This window comes from Rhinatrema bivittatum, chromosome 1 (assembly GCF_901001135.1).
Source record: "Rhinatrema bivittatum chromosome 1, aRhiBiv1.1, whole genome shotgun sequence".
NCBI classification, from domain to species: Eukaryota; Metazoa; Chordata; class Amphibia; order Gymnophiona; family Rhinatrematidae; genus Rhinatrema; species Rhinatrema bivittatum.
The window spans coordinates 59358782-59378505 of NC_042615.1; the positions used below are offsets into that span (position 1 = coordinate 59358782).

General features: G+C 41.6%; 1 protein-coding gene across 4 annotated transcripts in view; it reads left to right on the forward strand.

Moving 5' to 3' along the window:
- Positions 1 to 19724, forward strand: part of ERCC8 (ERCC excision repair 8, CSA ubiquitin ligase complex subunit) — a 56734-nt gene that overhangs the window by 5933 nt on the left and 31077 nt on the right. For 2 of the 4 annotated variants that reach the window (XM_029607966.1, XM_029607911.1), the window contains one exon: positions 11817 to 12241. The exons of the other annotated variants lie outside the window; for them this stretch is intronic. The gene's annotated coding sequence lies outside the window, so the exon portion shown is untranslated. The remainder of the gene's footprint in view (positions 1 to 11816; positions 12242 to 19724) is intronic. 4 annotated transcript variants of the gene reach the window in all.

The window sequence follows — 19724 nt, forward strand, 5'->3', positions numbered from 1 at the left end:
AATGTTTTGTTTGTTTTCTAATTTTACAAGATCAAGAAAAACTGCTTTTCTGTACTTCTTTTTTTAAAGTAAAAATAAATAACTCGGCAGACCGCCGCCAGTAATATTTAAGCCTACATCTAGGCCCTTTTCTATGTCTTATTACCAAGTAATTTCCACAGCCATCAAGGTTAGGTAGGCTGTTGAGAAAAATCCAGCCTTCCCATGCTCATGGTCCCTTCATACAGGTCTCCCAAGTCTTCTTGGAAGCCCATGCTGTTGTATGACTGTTTAGGAATGTTTCAGCCATTTTGTGCAGGTCATCTCACTGTTTCTTTATTATGCTCTTTGTCATGAGGCGCTTTGCATCTTCTAAGATTTTTAAAATTCTGTTACTGTTTTTTCTCCACTTTCTCCTCTGGGATTCCATTCTAGGCATCTACCATTCTTTCTATGGAAAAATATATTTGGATTTTGCCTCTGTCTACCCCATAGAGCCTCCTACTATATCTTCTAGGACCTTTTTTTCTGTCAAATAGGTTTGCTTCTTTTGCCTGATTTATATATTTAACATATTTAAATGTCTCTCTATCATATCACTTCGTCTCTTCTTTATGCTAGGGAGCCTTGAATCCTCCAAACATTTCCCATAGTAAGGAGAGCTCATCCTTAATGCAATGAGGATCATATGAGCCTCCAAGAATCCAGGCATCAGCCATCACTACACCTCTGGAATCCCAGGAAGACATAGTATCCCAGGCATCGAGGAGAAACTAGATAGGAAGATCCAGGTGGTCTTGGCTCAGAAGACGCAGAGCATCAATGCACCAGCATCAGAGGATTCTATGTCCCTTCAGACACATCCAGCAATACTGGAATCTTTTCTGAAGCCATACAGAATGGCACCGAAACTGGTTTCTGGAAAGAAATTTACTTCAATTATCAATAGTTTATTTCCAGTTCATTGGAGAAGGAAATTTCCTTGAGGCACAGGAGCTCATCTAGGTCTAGGGTCTAAGAGACAAGAGCTCCCCTCTCCAATACCTCGTCTGCTAGCTATACAAGATCCAGGTCCATGTCCCTAACCTACCAGTCAGGCTCAGACTCAAATATTCCTGTGGGTACAATTATTGATATGAGGACTTCTCTGATCAAAAGGGATCAACAGATCTATCTTCCAAGAAGAAAGTCTACTGCCAAGAAATTCTCCTTTGCAAGCTTTATTCAGAGAATGGTGGATGCCATTCCATTCACATTGCAGAAAGAGGAAGAGTCCCTAACAAACATGCTGGACATCCTCCAATTTGTGGAGTCCCCTATGGATATTGTGGCAGTTCCTAGTACATGAGATCCTTCAGAAGGTACAGATGAGAATGTGGGAGAGTCACCCCTCTGTGACTGCAGTGAATAATGAGCAGGCTATAGAAGGCTCCAGGATTTGAGAAGCAGCAGCTACCTCACCATATTGGTGTAGTCAAATCTGCTCTCAAGAAAGCCAAGAGGTTCAGAATTCATTCCTCTGTGCTCCTGGGGAAAGGATTCTTGTACCCTGGATTTGCTTAAGCAAAAAGTTTCTCAGCACCTTGTCAGCACTTCATGAGACAGTATGTGTGGGATATTCTGAAAAGCATGAAAGAAATGGCGAGCAGCTTCATCAAAAGCAGCGTGATAACCCCAAAGCACTGGTGGATAAAGGCAAGGAATGTAGAAAACAATTGATCCTGTTGACCTTTGATGTTTTTGAGACAGCATCAATAATTTCTACAGTAGGTACTGATGCCTGCAGACTTACCTAGCTGTTTGCTTCAGATCTTCGATCTAATGTCCAAGAAAGACTCGCAATGGAGAGAATGTCTTTGGAGATTAGGTCAAGGAAGTGACGGCTTAGATTAAAGACCACTGTATGGGACTTCTAGTTATGCAGGCAAGCTGAGATGTCGCAGAAGGGAGAGCTCCGGGAGGGCCTAACGGTTTTTGCTTCTCAAAGGCTGATTTATCTGCTAAATGGAGGGCATATAATTTGCCTTTAGTACCTAACTGCATGCAATTTGCACTATTCGGAATGTCAGTGCAAGCACTGCATACTCCTAAAGATAAAGTTAAACCTTTTGAGGCTAAAATGTTGACTGTGACAGAAAAGTCACTACTGGAACTTAAGGAAGAAATAATGTGATTGCTGCACTAATAGATCAACTCAGTAAATTAAGTCCTTGATGGGTGAAATACATGATAAAATTGAGAGGAATTCAGAGCATATGTCAGATCTGGATAATAGGGTGCAAGAGGTTATGTCAAACCAGTTTTCTGTCCAGATGTCCGAGCCCTGAATAAAAAAATATGCAGCCTTACTTGCTTGAGTGGAAGAAGACCAGGAAAATAGTGCGCAGGAATAACATTTGATCTTTTGGTCTTCCTAAGTCAGTCAAGGTCAAGATCTGATGCTAATCTTTCAAGTATGGCTACCTGAAGCATTAGGTTTATCCCTTGAGATAGAATCCATTCCATTAGAACGGGCTCATCACTTGGGAGTGCAGAACTGGATGGTATACACCCCAGAGTTCTGAAAGAACTAAAAAATGAAATTTCAGACCTATTAGTAAAAATTTGTAACCTATCATTAAAATCATCCATTGTACCTGAAGACTGGAGGATAGCAAATGTAACCCCAATATTTAAAAAGGGCTCCAGGGGTGATCCGGGAAACTACAGACCGGTTAGCCTGACTTCAGTGCCAGGAAAAATAGTGGAAAGTGTTCTAAACATCAAAATCACAGAACATATAGAAAGACATGGTTTAATGGAACAAAGTCAGCATGGCTTTACCCAAGGCAAGTCTTGCCTCACAAATCTGCTTCACTTTTTTGAAGGAGTTAATAAACATGTGGATAAAGGTGAACCGGTAGATGTAGTGTATTTGAATTTTCAGAAGACGTTTGACAAAGTTCCTCATGAGAGGCTTCTAGGAAAAGTAAAAAGTCATGGGATAGGTGGTGATGTCCTTTCGTGGATTGCAAACTGGCTAAAAGACAAGAAACAGAGAGTAGGATTAAATGGACAATTTTCTCAGTGGAAGGGAGTGGGCAGTGGAGTGCCTCAGGGATCTGTATTGGGACCCTTAATTTTCAATATATTTATAAATGATCTGGAAAGAAATACGACGAGTGAGATAATCAAATTTGCAGATGATACATAGTGGATAACACATTGAAATCGTCGGTTCAGTGTGCTGCGGCAGTCAAAAAAGCAAACAGAATGTTGGGAATTATTAGAAAGGGAATGGTGAATAAAACGGAAAATGTCATAATGCCTCTGTATCGCTCCATGGTGAGACCGCACCTTGAATACTGTGTACAATTCTGGTCGCCGCATCTCAAAAAAGATATAATTGCGATGGAGAAGATACAGAGAAGGGCTAACAAAATGATAAGGGGAATGGAACAGCTCCCCTATGAGGAAAGACTAAAGAGGTTAGGGCTTTTCAGCTTGGAGAAGAGACGGCTGAGGGGGGATATGATAGAGGTGTCTAAAATCATGAGAGGTCTAGAACGGGTAGATGTGAATCGGTTATTTACTCTTTCAGATAATAGACTAGGGGGCACTCCATGAAGTTAGCATGTGGCACATTTAAAACGAATCGGAGAAAGTTCTTTTTTACTCAATGCACAATTAAACTCTGGAATTTGTTGCCAGAGGATGTGGTTAGTGCAGTTAGTATAGCTGTGTTTAAAAAAGGATTGGATAAGTTCTTGGAGGAGAAGTCCATTACCTGCTATTAATTAAGTTGACTTAGAAAATAGCCACCGCTATTACTAGCAGCGGTAACATGGAATAGACTTAGTTTTTGGGTACTTGCCAGGTTCTTATGGCCTGGATTGGCCACTGTTGGAAACAGGATGCTGGGCTTGATGGACCCTTGGTCTGACCCAGTATGGCATGTTCTTATGTTCTTACCCTAGACCTCCAACTGGTAATAGGTCACATTCTAAATTTCTCTGATTAAAGTGAAAATAATGCACTTACCGGAAATGTACTGGTAAATTAGAATACAAGGGGCACCATCTATTACTTTTTAATATTTTTTCAGCTGGAGTGTCAGAAGCACGTATGAAGATGGTGCCAATCTGCACCGCTTTGTTATGCAAAGGGTTGAAATTTTCACCTCAATATCCCGCGAAAATATGAGTTTTCTCTGATGGGAAGGCTATACTGTTGCATACTAAAGACCAAGCTCAGCAGTACCTGGATACAATATAAGAAATGATGTATTCCTCTGACTTGAGCAATAATATTTTCTGGAATTGCATTCCCTCATATTGAAGTGTGCTGTGAAGTGATGCAGGAAGGAGGCCTGCAATGTTACAGTCGCACTTTAACTGCTTTGACCTGTTTGGGGTTTTTTTTTTCCTTTTCCTTTTTTTTTCCTAGACATTTATCTTTGGGATTATTTTTCCTGCTTAAATGATGCATTCTTTTTGAGTTATGAGCAGGTCCTAAAGTGAGAATATGGATATTTTTCTTTCCTGAAGCCTAGGCGTTATTAAATTGGGCACTCTATTGTGACGCACATATATTTTGGAAGGCTTACTGCGTACAAATTTTCTGACTTTGCTTTATGGTAACACTTTTTATGTACTTTATTCTGTTTTGCATATTCTAAGATGGGTTTAGACTAGTTCTACCTGCATATATTTTGTCTGAAGTTGAATTTGATTTTTTCCTGATAGGATCCAATTTGAGCTGACTTGCAGTATCTCAATGATTTCTTTTACGCTATGTGAGATTCTAGACATGAGAGCATGGCATATTTTTCTTTCTTTTTTCCTCTTTGGAACCAGAATTTTAATGCTTCAGATACTCAATTACTGTGACACGTGTTTCTTTTGAGCAGCTTACTGCGTCTATATTTTCACAGATAAGCTTACTGCGTCTATATTTTCACAGATAAGCCTTATAGTGACCTTTGCCATGCAATTTATTTTCTTCAGCATATTTTAAGATGGCTTCTTAGATTTGCTGTTTCTGTCCATATTTTGTTTGCTTTGTGTACTTTATTTTATGCTGTTTGAGAGTTGCTTTTAGTATACTCTGTTTGTTAACTGCTGAATATTCATAATTCCTGTGGGAATACTTACTGTTTTAAGGTTGTTGCGACACTGATTGAGAATAATTTGTCAAGGACGTTTCGTATTAGTTTTTGTTTTATTTTTGTTTGTGTGTTTTTTTCTTTTATTTATTTATTTATTTATTTATTTATTGTTTTTGTTATACCGAGTTTCATGATAGGCATCACATCAACCCGGTTTACAAATAACAAGGAGTGTAAAGCATAACGTAACGTAAAAAACAATATTTTCAATAAGAACCTTGAACTTTAAATACAGTGAATCAGAAAAAGGGAGAGGGAAAGTTACAAAAAACAAGGAAAATAAACTTGGGATGGAAGGGGAGAAATTGAACAGCACAATATTTTCCAACTGTCGCTTTGGTAATCCATTGTAATGACAGTTAATTTATACCCTATTCCAAGTTGGGAGATTTTTTTTCCTTCAGTTTTCAAGCACCATAAGTACGTGGGCCCTCTAGGATGCATCTTTGGATGAAGATAAGGTGAAGAAGAAGCTAAACATTACAGTTTTGTTTTTTGTTTTGTTTTGTTTTTAGGAGACCCATTTAACTTTAATAGAACATAAGAAATTACAATCAAATTGGGTTGGGCAAGTATATTTTCTTCTTTTAATAGAAGACAGCGAAGGGTAGCTTTATTTCATAAGCATCTCCCTTTTCAATTGGAAAGGAAGATTTATTTTGGTTAGTGGCTGATTATAAGTTCTCTTTTTGCAATGTGTATGCCCCTAATGTATACACACGTTTTTTTTACACAACTTGTTACATTACTAAATTTTCTGATCATATGATTATTTTTGGTGGGGGGGAGGTGGGTAGTGATTTCAATCTTATAGCTGATCCTAGTGTTGATGTTAAACCACTATGAAGCAAACTCTCTTGTACAAATGATATTCCCTTTCATATGAAAGAAATGCAATTGCTACATATACAGCGGACGCTGCATCCAGGAGAATAAGATTTTTCTTTTTATTCTGACCTTTATGGATGATTCCGTATTAATTACTTTTTGTCAACTGATCGTTTGTGTTTTCTAAAGTTACAAGGGCCGATATTGGTGTATCATCTTTCTGACCATGCTCCTCTGTCCTTCCAAATACCTTTGAGAGCCCCTTTTTCAAGGGCTTTTCATTGGAAATTGAGTCCCCATCTTTATTTTGATGATTTTAAATTGTTTTTAACTGACAAACGGCGAGATTATTTAGAGATTAATACTTCCTCAGAAATTTCTCTGGTTAAACTATGGAAACCGGAGAAAACAGTCTTGAGAGGAGAAATATCATATCAAGCCAATAAGGCTAAACAATGTGATGCAGAAATTTTACGTTTTGAATGCTGAATTGTCAGCTCTCGAGGCACCACATATAAGAAATATGCAACCAGAGGTTAAGTCTTAAATGTTGCTATTAAGGGCACTTTGAATCATTTACTTCATCAAAGAATACTTAGATCTCATCATTTTTGTAGTAAAATGTTTGCTATGTTAATAAATCCTGGTAAATTATAGGCACGACTCGTACATGGCATCAAACCCAAACACTATATATGTGCCTTAAGAAGTGCTCAAGGCAGCATTATGTCTAATGTTGAACAGCTTACTGAAGTGTTTCTTCATTTTTACTCACAATTCTAGTCATCTTCCCCAGCATCTAAGGATGTTCAATCTGTCTTTCTTGTTTGAAGGTCTTCTCATGCCACAGATTACAGACCAATAGCTTCAACTTTTAAATGCTCCCCTTACTATTTTAGAAATTGTCTAATATTGGGGCCCTAAAATTAGCTAGAACACGTGGGCTTCATGGTTTTGGCTCGGAATTTTATAAACGCTTATCCTCCTTGGTTTCCAAGCCTGTATTGGACATGTTTTATGAAGGGTGATTTTCTGTTTGGTGCTAATCATTCTCTTATTACTGTTTTTCCTAAACCAGGCAAAGATCCTGTTGATCCTGGGTCTTATAGACCAATATCTTTGATTAATGTGGACATAGATATTGGCGTCTGTTTTGGCTAAACATTTAAGCATGGTTCTTCATTTTTAAATTTCAGAATATCAAACAGGAATTGTTAAGGGAAGACGTGTTTGTAATGTCTGGAAGTTATTGGGTGCCTTATATACTACCTGCTTAATGCTGAAAAAGCTTTTGATAAAGTACACTGGCATTACATGTTTTGAGTTTTGGAAAGATATGGGATCTCGGGCTCTTCTTTTTTTTTTTTTTTCATCAGATAACACCTGTTATATATTTCTCCTCAAGCTCGACTACGTGTCATTTGCTTGATTTCTATCTCCTTTCCTCTTTTTGTGGCACAAGACAAGGATGCTCTCTATCTCCTCTTTTGTATTTATTTATGGTAGAACCATTAGCACTTAAAATTAGTGTCCTCTTGGTTAGAGGGTTGAAACTGGGATTTGCGGAATATTGTATTTGCCTGTTAGCTAATTAAGCACTTTTGTTTTTGGGGAATCTTCAAATACCTTTATTACATATTTTAGACATTTCTATTATTGATGAATTTGCAAGTTTGAAGATAAAATTTTCAAAGCAATGGCACTTAATGATGTTACTATCACAACATGGCAAGGTGGCTTTCCTCTTAAGTTGGGCAATGAATAGGCTTAAGTATCTGGGGATTATTTTGGTTCCTCGGGACAAGTCGCTGTTAAATCACTTGAATATAAGATCTTTACATGTAGATTTTCAATTACAGTCGCAGGCCTGGATTGATCTACCCACTATCATTGTTTAGTAGATATGCATTATTTAAAATGGCACTTTTTTCCCAAAATTGTTCTATAGGCTGTAAATGATGCCTTGTTGGCTGCCTAATAAAGATTTGGTATTTTAAAAATCTATGCTGGTACATTTTTTTTGTGATGTGGGAAAGTGGCCCAGGTGAGATATGAAAAGCTGTTACATCGTAGAAGATATTTATTTATTTATTTGTTTATTTTTAATTTTTATATACAGACATTCTTGTATAATATACAAATTATACCGGTTTACATTAAAAGAGAAGATGCAGGCAAAATGTTTCCTTTGTCTAATATATTGAACATTTTATAACAAGGGATAAAAACTAAGAAAAACATGGAGAAAGATAAAACAAAAGAGGAAGAAACATAGAAGTTTAAAAATGAAAAGGAGGCACAATGGGTTGTACGAAGGGGTGCACAAAGGGGAGTGCCCCTTCGGCGCGCGACGCCGGGTGGAATGGCGCCGTTTACCGGCTCGACGCTAGGCGGGATGACGATATGATGATATGGGGGACTCATACGCCTTTTGTGGAAATATGTTACTTCATCCTGCACTTTCTATGCACCTAATTTGGTAACTGCTAAAGTAGTTCCTTCCTCCTTATTAGGGTTGCTACATGCACCAAATAATATCCTACCTGACTTAAGAAATTGATCGCTGTTCACACCAGTCTTGTTAGCGTGGCAATATCTATGTAAATGGTGGGGAGGGTCCCCTGAAATTTTGGGGCTACTCCTGCTAGTTGGAAATTTATACATTTTTTCCAGGGTGGGGTGTTTAATGAATGGCAGTCAAAAGGTATAATAGACATATATTTTTATTGTTCTGGAACCAAAACTTTGTTTTCTTTTGAACACATTTGTGAACAGTATTGTATTCCTCATTCTCAAATCTATGCATGTTTGCAGGAACGTCATTATTATTGCTAGTTTGTTTCATCTGGCTTCCCTGGTTGAAGCACTGTGATCTGTGGGGAGAAAAAAAAATTATATAAGTGGCATAAAATACATTTGTTCAAAATTAATTCTGCGGTGTTAACTACTATCACACAATATTGGTCACAATATATTGGAATTACAGTCTCTACAATACTTTAATCAATGTAATAAGATTGCTTTGGATGCAACATTTTAGGAAATGTTCTTTAAATTATTACATCATAGTTATATAGCCAACATTAAGGCTTGTAAATTTGGTCTTTCTCCCTTGGATTTATGTACCAGATGTAAAACTGAGAAGGGCTTTCTCATACATGGATTTCTTCTTTGTCATAACGTATTTTATGATATTTTTTAGGTTCTTCACAAAGTGACTCGGGTTCGGCCTTCTTTTGATGGTCACCTGCTTGTTTTCATTGCCACTATCTAAAGGTTATATGAGATTTATATATGTGGCTTTATTGATAGCTTTTTTTTTTTTTTTTGTATTTTTTAAATTTTGACTACACCCTGAGCCTCCTAGTTTCAGGTTATAGCAGATTGGATACACATTGAAAAGTTAGATGCCTTGTTTAAGCATGGGTCTTTGCCCATGGATTACAAATAAGCTTGGATGCTTTTTCATTCTTTCTTGCCTTTATCTGTACAGGATCATTTACAATGATTAGGATTTACCACTTGGAGCTGAGCTTAGATGTTTAGATATTGTCTGTCTTTTGTGTTGGAGTAAGTGAATGGTATGCATGATTGTCTTGTCTGTATGTTATGAATGTTCACATTCTTATCTGTTTTATGAAAAAATTAGTTATGGGATACTAAAATTTGAATATGTAGTGCTTTAAGTTATTGTTTTTAGTTGGCATGATAATTAAATATGGCTGATTTTTTATTTTTTATTTTTGTATTCCATGGTTTTCAAAATTAAAATAAGTAAAGACAACCACTGTACGATACTTCAGACCCCCCTCCAGGGAGGCATTTCTATCAACCAAGGAGATGTTTTTCTCCACCCCCTCAATCCTGTCAACAGCAGGTCCTCATGTTCACCTTTAGCAGCAGAGGGCCCTAAGTCTACATCCAGCACTTCAGCCAGAACTTGGGCCAGGGTTTTGATTGGATCATTGAGAGCACAGCAGAGATCCCAGTATCTGTGCCAGAAGTCATTCCTGTCTGAGGCAGTTTAAGGCTTTACATTGGCCCAGTGTAACTTCAGACACTTTGATACTCAGGATAATGCATAATGGGTACAGACTACCTTTTCTGGACATTCCTCCAAATTGCCCACCAAAGCCTACTTAGTCAATATCTCAGCATCAGGAAGAGCTACAGAGCTCACTCCCCTCCTTAGAGACCAATGCAGCCAAGCCATTCCACCAGGGAAACGAGGATGGGGATTTTACTCCAAGTAATTCTTGATCCCAAAGAAATAAGGGGAACTTTGCCCCATTTTAGACCTAAGGGTGTTGAACAAATTTCCAAAAAGGGAAAAGTTCAAGATGGTTTCCCTAAGCACCTTGATATCCTTTCTTGAAAAAGGGACCTGGTTATGCTTTCTAGATTTAAATGATGCAAACTACCACATAGAGAGATATCACAGATATGTGGTAGGGTAACACCACCTTCAGTGTCATGAACTACCATTCAGTGGTGGCAGTGCATCTATGCATATTGGAGGTGCATATGTTCCCCTATCTTGATAATTGTCTGGTCAACACCACTTTGAGATGTGTTTTTGGAGTGACTAGGTTTGTCATCAACTTCCCCAAATCCCACTTAAGCATTTCATTTCAATTAAAATTTATAGGGGCACTGCTAGACATGACTTGAGTAAGCGTTCCTCCCTGAGAAGAGGATTATCTCATTGATATCTACAGTGGAGAAGATATGAACCAGTCAGTGAGCATCAGCATGGGACATGTTGAGGATGTCTGACTTCATGGCATCAACAGTCTATGTTGCTCCCTTGGCACTTCTTCACATGAGAAGAGTCCACTGGACCTTCTTATCGCAGTGGGATCAGGCCATGTAAGATCTTTGGAACTGCATCTGAACCACCTAGCCTCTGAAGGATTCTCTATCCTGGTGGCTGATCCATTACTATCTGGCCAGTGGTATACACAGTAACATAACATGGTAGATGAAGATCCAAATGGTTCATCCAGTCTGGCCAGCAAGTTGTTTCGAGTTTGTAACTGCTTCCGTATGCAGGTTACCCCCATTCAGAAATGTTACACCTCATGTTACTACAGGTTTCTCTCTTTCATTTCCAGCCTGTAGCCATAGGTATCCTCTGTGCAGGGCTCCCAGTCTCCTGTGATTCCGCAACTTGCCTTGAAATTGGGCAGTCCTGGCCAAGTTGCTGCAGGAAACCAAGGCCCAACCTTACCCAGAAGAGAAGGTCATTGGCTTCGGTGGGACAGCGCGTTCCTCTGCCTCCCTTTTCAGAAAAGATGAGCCATTGTTGATAGGTGGGAAGGCATGTTACTTCCCTTCCTGTGTCTCCTCCCCCACCACCCCAATTCCCCATTCACCCTCCATGTCAGGAAAGAGGAAGAGAACCACGGACTTTGTAGCACCTCTGTCCACATCCTCTTCCTCAGTTGTAGGAGCCTGAATGACACGCTATGGGGTAGATTTTTAAAAAGTGCGCGCGCTACCCTGCGCGCGCACATGTACACCTGATTTTATAACTTGGAGGCGCACGCAAGTTATAAAATCAAGGGTCAGCGAGTGCAAGGGGGATCACAATTGTGCACCTTGCGTGTGCCGAGCCACACTGCCTTCCCCCGTTCCCTCCCAGGCCACTCCAATTTCAGAGCGGCCTGTGAGGGAACTTCCCTTGCCCCTAACCTGACCTTCCCACGCCCTACTCTAACCCCCCCCCCCCCCCCCCCCAACATTTTTATTTTATGTTTTGTGCATGCCAGCAGGCTGCCAGCACAATCCCTCGACACAGCGTCTCTTCCTCTGCATTTATCACACACCCTTTTGAATTCCATTACTGTTTTTTGTCTTTCAGCATCTCTTCCAGGAGGGCATTCTGTGCATCTACCACCTCTTCAGTGAAGAAATATAAACCTTTCCAAATTCCTGCAGTTCAAATTGTCCTGACTACAGATGCAACCAACCTGGGATGGGGAAGCCATGTTGCAGGGCTCTTCACCCAGGGCGTTTGTTCGGCTCAGAAAAAGCATTATCAAATAAACTTCCTAGACCTACAGGCTTGGAACGTTCTAAAGACTTTCAGAGATTGGCTGGCCAACAAAATTATTCTTGTCCAGACAGAAAATCAAGTGAACAATGTTCTACATCAACAAGTAAGGGAGAATGGGGGTTGTACCTCCTGTGCCAGGAAACTGTCCAGATATAGGGTTGAGCATCTCTCCGGGAATGGTCCTCAGAGCCACATATCTGGCAGGCAAGGAGAATATCCTAGCAGAGAAGGTAAGTCAGATTCTGGAACCCCCACAAATGGTCCCTGGATAAGAGTGTAGCAAACCAGATATTTTGAGAATGGAGCACTCCCATGGTAGCTATGTTTCTGTCCGCTCTGAGCAGAAAGGTCCCGCTCTTCACTTGAAGCTTCCTATCAAGCCTCACACTGTGTCATGGGACCTCTGTGTGATTCTCAGCTGATGAAAGCTCCCTTTGAGCCTATAGATTCTTGTAAGCTGATGTACCTGACCTAGAAGGTCGTATGTTTAGTGCTGATCATTTCCTTTCATAGTCCGTGAGCTCCAGGCCCTAGTGACTTAACGACCTTATACCACGTTTTATCATAATAGTGATTTTCATGTAGTTAAGCAGCTGAATTAGCCATGCTGTCTGGGTACATCTTCCGTGCCACTAGGTGGCAGAGCTCTCTAAGATTAGTAAAGTCTTTCAGCTAGGAGCTCCCTCTTGTATCTTCCCGCGTTTGCCTGAGGGCTCCTCAGTCTGTTTTTTTCTGCGTGACTGATCGCACGCGGAGCTCTGTCTTCTCAGACTTTTTCAAGTTTTGTGAGGTAAAAAAAAAACCTTCAAAATCAAAGGAAAAAGCTTTAATAACATCATGCCTCGACCAGGATTTAAATTCTGCACCTGTGGAAAAATTATATCTGTAACCAATGGACATAAGTCCTGTTACCTTTGCCTAGGTCCTGATCATGAAGAGGCAAGTTGCGGGGACTGTGGCGGTATGTCCCCAAGAGCACAGTGCCAGCGCGTTGCCAGAATTCAACAACTAAAAGCAGCACCATCGGGCTCTTATGCCCCTTCAGAAGCCTCAACAAGATCTTCCCCAGGCCCAAAACGTAAGAAGAAGTCCCCCTCTCATCGAAGGGCCTCTTCTGTGGACCCCCACCGTCAAGAATCTGCGCACGGGGGATGCGTCGGAACCATTGCAGCTGCATGCCGCTTCTACGCCATCGGCTCACTGACGCACTGAACAACATCAGTCCGGATCGCGTTTAAAGCATTGACGCACCAACGCATCTCCGGTGTATCGGCACACTGAAAAGATGGCGTCGCAACTACGTCGATCCAGCGCACCACCGATGCATTCGAAGCAAATCGACACAATCTCTCAGGGCCCAACGCTGCCGAAGCCAAAGAAACACACAACAGGCCATAAAAGACCCAGGGAGCCATCACCACTCCTAGTGGTCGACTCTGATCAGGATGTCTCTCCACCTCGATTCTCAGGCAGCTGATCATCTTCTTCGGAGTACCTTTCAGAACTATCACCACTGTCTTTACGCCGCACTACTGCTGGCCTACATCCTCATAAGGTTGTCTCACCTCCACCAGTTATGGTACAGCCTATGAGCCCAAGTACAACTTCAGCTCCAGCTGCCCCACCAACTGTTGAAGCCTTACCTTCTACACCTTCCACTTCAGGATTGGCTTCACAAGCTATTTCCCAGATAACAAGTATATTATCACAATTTCTGCAGTCGGTAGAACAGAGGCATCCGCTCCCACCGCCTGTTCCAACGGAGACACCAAAGGTTATGGAGGACCTTGCTATCCCTGGACCATCACCAAAAGTCCAGCCACAGAGACCTTCAACGCCTATGGAAGATTTTTTTGAAACATTTTCCTCAGAAGACTCATCCACGGGTTCCCCATCAGACCTAGCTGAAGTCCTGCCCGAACCTGCCTCTCCGCCAGAAGACCTTACTTATTCCCAATTCTTAGAAAAAGTAGGTCTGCTGCTTAACGTACAGATGAGGAAACTCCAAGACCCCCGTCAGGAAATGTTGGGGATCTTAAAGATTTGTGACACTCCCACTGATCCCATAGCACTTCCTCAACACTAGGTGCTGAATACAGTGATGGAGAAAGCATGGGACACCCCTCTCTACTCCACCAACATCAACAAAAACAGACCTCAAGTATTGCATGAAGGACTCCCCCTTCTACTCCTCAGTTCAGCTACCACATCAATCTGTAGTAGTAGAACCTGCGATGCAAATAGTGAAAAGATCTAGGCTGCACTCAAACATTCCACCATCTTGAGATGCAAAATTCCTCGATGATTTCACAAAGAGATCATACCAATCCAACATGCTTAATGCGAAAATTCAAAACCATCAGTTTTTCATCGCACAATACCTCTTTTAAAACCTGCAACCTCTGAAACCTCATCTGAAACGAGGATCCTCAGACTCCAGCCTACCCATAGAATAACATAATATGGAAGAAAGTCTCAGACACCTTCTGCCCTCCATTTATGAGGGGTTCGAGATTTCTTCCATGACTTTGGCAAATTCGATAGCAGCCAGAATATTGGCATGGCTCAGGTCAAGCGCCATCAGGGACGATGTCCATGACAGACTAGCCAATTTGCCATGCCAACCTGATAACCTGTTTGGTGACATTCACCGAAACAGTCACCAAGCTCAAAGAGCAAAAGGCAGAAGTGTTATCTCTGTCTCTCCATCAGCCTATGTCATTTAGGCGACAATACTTACAGGAAGCCTATCATAGGACCTACAAGCAATACACCTATTATAGACATCCAGCTGGCCAGACAGCAATCTTACCAGTCACAAGGTCCGCGACAGAGAACAAGAGCCCTTTGACAGACCCGTCCACCAGCAGATTCCCAGCCCCCAAAGACCCAGCAGGGTTTTTAGAGCTAATTCCACCACCAGCTCAGACATCGGTAGTAGGAGGCAGGTTATCCAGATTCTTCCCAGCTTGGTCCAATATCACGTCCGATCAGTGGGTCCTGACGATAATAAAGGAAGGTTACTCTCTCCACTTTACATCCTTCCCGACCCTACCACATTTAGTTCCCCAGAAACATCAAACAGCATACGGGGCCCTCTCCTTCGGGAAATCAAGATGCTCCTCCAACAAAAGTGCATTGAGGAACTACCTCCTTTGAAACCTCATCTCAGTTTCTATTCACAATACTTCCTTATTCCCAAGTCAGGAGGCCTACGTCCAATCCTGGACCTAAGTGCGCTCAACAAATACGTCCACAAGGAGAATTTCAAGATGACTTCTCTCAAGTCCATTCTTCCCTTCCTTCAACCCAACGATTGGATGTGTTCTCTGGACTTGAAGGATGCATATGCCCACATACCAATGCATCCAAATTCCTGGTGTTACCTCTGCTTCCAAATGGACAACAAACACTTCCAGTACAAAGTACTTCCATTTGGCCTCTCCTCTGCCCCCAGAGTATTTACCAAATGTCCTAGCTGTAGCGGTGGCACACCTCCGTCATCAGGGGGTGCATATATTTCCTTACTTGGACGACTGGCTTCTACTAGCACCCAACCAGTCTCTCCTACGAACCAATCTACTTCATACCATTTCTTGCCTCGACAATCTGGGTCTCCTTATCAACTACGAAAAGTCAAACCTACATCCAACACAAACCTTACAGTTCATCGGAGCCTATATAGACACCATTCAAGACAAGGCCTTTCTGCCTCACCCGCGAGCACTAGCTCTCCGCACACTGTCTTTAGTCCTTCTGCACACCACGACTGTTCCGGCTCATCAAATCATGACCATTCTGGGACACATGGCAGCATCTATCTATGTAGTCCCACACACACGTCTACACATGCGTCGCTTACAATGGGGCCTCAAACATCAATGGACTCAGTTCCTTCATCCACCTTCGACCCCCACCCCCCATCACAGTAATGGTCAGTATGAAAAGAGACCTACAATGGTGGCTACTCCCATCAACACTAACGACGGGATCACCCCTATGACCCCCTCGACATCAGATAATACTCACCACAGATGCCTCTCCCAAAGGCTGGGGAACTCACCTGGACCACTTTCAAACTCAGGAATTATGGTCCTCGATGGAACGCAATCAACACATAAACCTTCTGGAACTTCGAGCGGTACGAAACGCCCTTCGAGCCTTCATAGAATCTCTGCAAGGGAAGACTGTAATGATTCACACAGGCAACCAAGTCACAATGTTTTACATAAAGAAGGAGGGTCAGGTTCTTGGAATCACTGCAGAGAACAGTCCAGATCCTGGAATGGGCTCACAGCAGATCTATCTCCCTACAAGCAACTTATTTACCCGAATCAGCAATTCCAGAGCAGACAAACTAAGCAGAATATTTCACCTCCATGAATGGGAACTAAGCCAGGAAACAGCTCATCGCATTTTCTCCACTTGGTGTCTTCCCTGCATCGATCTGTTCGTGACAGAACACAACAGGAAAGTCAAGAATTTTTGCTCAGTGTATCCAAGCCTACACCCGCTGGCTCAGGACACGTCCCTCATAAACTGGTCTCAGGGTCTTCTGTATGCGTTCCCTCCGATACCACTCATATTTCGCAGTCCAAAGATGCATCGAAGACCAGGCAGATTTAATTCTCATTGCACCAGCGTAGCCAAGACAACTGTGGTACAGCTACCTGATATAACTATCAATATACAACCCAATTCCTCTGGGCAACAGCTCTCAGCTTCTTACCCAGGAGAATGGATCCCTACTTCATCCTCTTCATTCCTCTCTGCACCTCACAGCATGGAGATTGAAAGGCTCGTGATCCACAACTTAAACATTAATTCTCCTCTCCAGGACATACTAGTTTCCTCAAGAAAACCATCGACCAGACTAAACTACCAAAGAAAGTGGTCACGCTACTCTTCCTGGTGCTCAACTGCAGGTATGGACCCACTCACCTGCCCACCAGAACGCCCTCTGACCTACCTCCATCTAATCCTTACAGAAGGCCTAGCTATGGCCTCTCTCTGAGTACACTTAACTGCCATAGCAGCTTACCATAGTCCCTTAAACGGAGAACCTATATCATGTCATTCTCTCATATTCAGATTCATGAAAGGGGTCTTGTGCTCACGTCCCCCGAAAAGAAAACCACCAGTGCCCTGGGATATAAATATCCCCCTCGAGCAACTCATGATACTGCCTTTCGAACCATTGGACACTTGTCATCTACGATATCTCTCCTGGAAAGTACTCTTCTTGACTGCCCTCACATCAGCAAGGCGGGTTAGTGAGCTTCAAGCCTTGGTTCACTACCCTCCTTATTTACAATTCTACCATGACAAAGTGACGTTGCGCGCACACCCAAATTTTCTACCAAAGGTGGTTTCCAGTTTTCACATTAACCAAACTATCACTTTACCCACTTTTTCATCCAAGACCTAATGACAATGAGCAGAAACTTCACACTCTAGATTGTAAGCGTGCGCTTACGTATTACAAACAACGCACCCATTCGCCCAACAGACCCTCACAACTCTTTCTCTCCTTCAGTCCAATCGCTCCAGGATATCCAGTGACAAAAAGAACTTTATCCTCCTGGATATCCAACTGCATACAATTCTGCTATCAAAAGCATTCAGAACATCTATCTGCGACACCAAAAGTGCATCAAGTTCGTGCAATGGCTGCTTCAGTTGCCCACCTCCATGAAGTGTCTCTCATAGACATCTGTAAAGCGGCAACGTGGTCATCACTACATACCTTCACATCTCATTACTGTTTGGACAAACAAGCTGCGGATGATGCACGCAAGGGCGGACTATACTACAACATAGCACATGTTCAAAACATAAAATGCCTTCATAAGAACTGTCCGCCTATAATTCCCGTATTGAGTAAAATAAAACAGTCTATGCTCATATCAATAAGCTCAATACAACAGCTGGGGACTCCGAGACAACATGGCTAATTCAACTGCTTATCTATGTGAAAAAAGAAAGTTTGCTTACCGTAAATGGTGTTTTCCGTAGATAGCAGATGAATTAGCCATGCTGACCCGCCCACCTTCCTGGACAGTTCCGACAAGGCATACGAACCTGCTTTTGATACGGACTGAGGAGCCTCAGGCAAACACGGGAAGATACAAGAGGGAGCACCTAGCTGAAAGACTTTACTAATCTTAGAGAGCTCAGCCACCTAGTGGCACGGAAGACGTACCCAGACAGCAAGGCTAATTCATCTGCTATCTACGGAAAACACCATTTACGGTAAGCAAACTTCTTTTCTACGCATTTTTCCAAATATTTCTGCCTAAGGTAATGTTGGATTTAACTGGTTAAGTGAAATCATCCTTCCAACATTCTTTCCCAGGTCACATGACCACAAAGGGGAGCAAGCACTACACAGTTTTTAGACTGCAAGAGTCTTTGCTTTTATTTTGGAGCAGACCAAAAGCCCTTAAAGTCCACTCAACTTTTTGGTTGTTGCTTATCTGTAAGGGTGCTTATCTTTTGCTTACCTGTAACAGGTGTTATCCTGTTGTCCTTGGACGTCAGTGCTCACAAAACCTGCCCACCTCCCTTTGGAGATGATTTCTCCAAATTTAAACAAAATTTTAGACTGAAGGGGCCTCCGCATGGACATGTGGCAATATGGCATGCTCAAATTTTCTAGAAACTTTGAAATAATACTTCCATGCTGAGCTCTATCTGATACTGTCACACCATAATATGTAAGGACTGACAACCTGCTGTCCTCAGAACACCTGTTACAGGAAAGTAACTTTTGCTTTTGTGCACCCCAAATGCATGACTGCACTTTTTTGCATTGAATTTCAACTGTCAAGCTTTATACCACTCTTGAGTTTTCTTAATTACTTCTCATTTTGTCTACTCCCTCATGTGTGTCCACTCTGCTGCATATTTTTGTGTCATCAGCAAAAAGGCAAACTTTATCTAAATCCTCTGTAATATCACTCACAAAGATACTCAATAAAACGGATCCCAGAAGCATGCCACTAATCACCTTTGTTTTCTTAGAGTGAATACGATTTACTATTATCCTCTGTTTTCTATCACTCCACTAGTTTCTAATGCAGTTCACCAACTTAGTACCCACTCTGAGGCTGCTCAGTTTATAAGCCTCCTATGCAGGAGATACTGAAATCAAGATAAACCACATCCAGCATACACCCTTGATCTAATTTTTTAGTCATCCATTTAAAGAAATCAATCAGATTCATTTGATACAATCTCCTTCTGGTAAAACCATGCTGCCTTGGTCCTGCAACCCACTGAATTCTAAATATTTTTTGCTGCCATTTCCTTCAATAGAGTCTCCATTATTTTTCAACCACCACAATAAGACTTTAAATCCAAAAGCCTGCAAATTTGCTTAATTTATGCATCCCCTGGTATACTAGAAAAGAATCCATCAACACTTACGGAATACATTACAAAACACATTGACATCAATATGCCAGCCATCATACTTGGAGATCTTAATCTCCATTTTGACCGATCCCCCCTCACATCTGCATGTGATGCCACACTTGCGACCCTTAACGCTATCAGATTTAAACAAATTGTCTCAGGTACAACACACAAGGCTGGACATACACTGGATGTGATTTTTACTAACTCTCTCATACAACCTGACCACCCCCAATGTACACCTATACCATGGTCAGACCACTACCGAGTAGACACGCACTGCTCCATTAACTGCAA